This window comes from Tenrec ecaudatus, chromosome 9 (genome assembly GCF_050624435.1).
Source record: "Tenrec ecaudatus isolate mTenEca1 chromosome 9, mTenEca1.hap1, whole genome shotgun sequence".
In the NCBI taxonomy this organism is placed as follows: Eukaryota; Metazoa; Chordata; class Mammalia; order Afrosoricida; family Tenrecidae; genus Tenrec; species Tenrec ecaudatus.
In genome coordinates, this window is record NC_134538.1 from 64,199,119 (window position 1) to 64,201,102 (window position 1,984).

At 38.4% G+C, this 1,984-nt stretch overlaps 1 pseudogene; it reads right to left on the bottom strand.

Annotated features, from left to right (window-relative positions):
• Window positions 1-1,042: 1,042 nt before the first annotated feature.
• LOC142455995 (selenide, water dikinase 2-like) lies at window positions 1,043-1,653 on the bottom strand (annotated as a pseudogene).
• Between the last annotated feature and the right edge of the window lie 331 nt (window positions 1,654-1,984).

Consider the following 1,984-nt stretch of genomic DNA (forward strand, 5'->3'; position numbering starts at 1 on the left):
GGAAGTTGGAGGGAAATAGAGAGCTAATAATGATGATTACAAGAAGGTATAAAATGCTCTGAAACTGATTGTGGGGATAATGGTGCAATTCTTCTTAGTGTGATTGAATTATTGAATTTTATGATATGTGAATTATATGCCTCAAAAACTATTGATTAAGAAATAATAAAATAAAATAGAAAATTCAAGAAAAACATGCTGATCAAACTTATTTGCATCTACCTTTTATTCACTTTGCAATTTACTTTTTTGTGTGTGCATATAATTTATTTTTAATTAATAATCTCACTCCTTCTGCAGAAATGAATCAACCCAGTGCAAAGGGGGAAAATTCCTCAAATTAAATAAGCCTCTTGCTTTTGGGAAAGAGGAAGCAGAGGCTCTTCTGCTCCTCATCAACCCAAGAGATGCAGGAAAACTTCCCTCAGAGTTCCGAATGTTACCTCTGGCCTTGGACTATACATAATATCGGGGTTTGTTGTTGTTGATGTTTTAGAATTAACTAAAAGGAAATTTTATTATTTTAATCAGCTCACTAAAATATAAGCATTATTATCTACTTTGTTGGGAAAGATAAATTCAGAGAATATTTGTTCACAAACTTATTCATAGAGATTCAAAAATTACAAAGAGGTCAATAAATAAAATCCAAACTAACTGCTATCAAATTGATTCCAATTTACAGCAAACCTAATTAAGGTTTCTGTAGCTATTAATTTTAACAAGAGAAGATAACCTCAACTTTTCCCCACAGGGCAATCAGTGGGTTTGAACTGCTGATCTTGTAGTTAGCAGAATAGCATTTAATCCATACAAGCAGGTTTTGATGAAGTGATTCAACTAATTGAGAAAGGTCAGCCTTTGGACAGGTTTTAAAATCAACCCTTGAGAATTCTCCATGGTTGTATCCAAAGGCTTTAGGCGGCGCATGATGTCTGCTCTCCTATATCATAAGGTTGGCTCAGAGGAGGCAGTGAAATTGTCAGGAGCATGCCCGGTCACTGCGGCCCCCAGAGATAAGACTTTAAGAACTTGAGGTTTGTTAATCATCCAGGCCATCTAATTTCCCTTTTCTACAATGCTGACCTTCTCCATACTTGGAAGATTTGATTTCAGAACAAAATTGAGCTCCCTGTTCTCTTGGTAGAGAAATCAGTAGTCTTCCCAAGGTTTCTGCTGAGTTTCCTTGAAGAAACCCAAATCTTCCATTGGCCTTGCTAATGGCAGCCATTTGATGAGCAGTTTATGACTGATGTAGGACACTTCTCTGCTGTTGGGCAAGACTCTGAGAGTGTCCTATAATTCCAAAGCCAGTGATCCCTGTGGCCATGTGGGCATTCAGTGTGGGCACTAATTCAGCAGCAAGTCCATTTGGATTAGCCATATTTAACATAGCTTCATGATCAGGCATCTGTACTCTTCTTTGCTGACCACTATCTTTACCCTGTTTCACTTTGCAAAATTATCCAGTCATTGGTGGGCATTGGCAGCAACTTGGGTTTCTAAGGGTTTAGTTACTACAAACATGTCTCCAAAATCTGCTCTGTCAGGCATATGGAACTCATTCGGTTGGCAGACCATGGTGGCAAGTCCACTTATGAATCCTCGGGTGTACCACCAGTGTCGATCAGTCACTGCAGGGCCTCCCTCCATCCTCAGCAGCATGGAAGCCTCAGATCATGATGATGTTACTTTCTCTCATTCCTCAGTCATAAATGGTTTTTGTTGTGGTTACCGTTTTCTTACCTTTGTTGCCATAGAGCCCAGTCTTTGATAACAGAAATTATTACCCTAACAAGAGAAGCTGGCCTTGAATTTTAAAAATGCTCATAGAATTCTACCTAATAGTTTAAATAGACACACAAACATATAAATCAATTTGGACTCATAGTGACTCTCTAAGACAGACTCGAAATGCCCCTGTTGTTTTACGTTGGTATCTAGTCAGCTCTGACTCACAGCAACCTTGTACGTAACAGAAAAA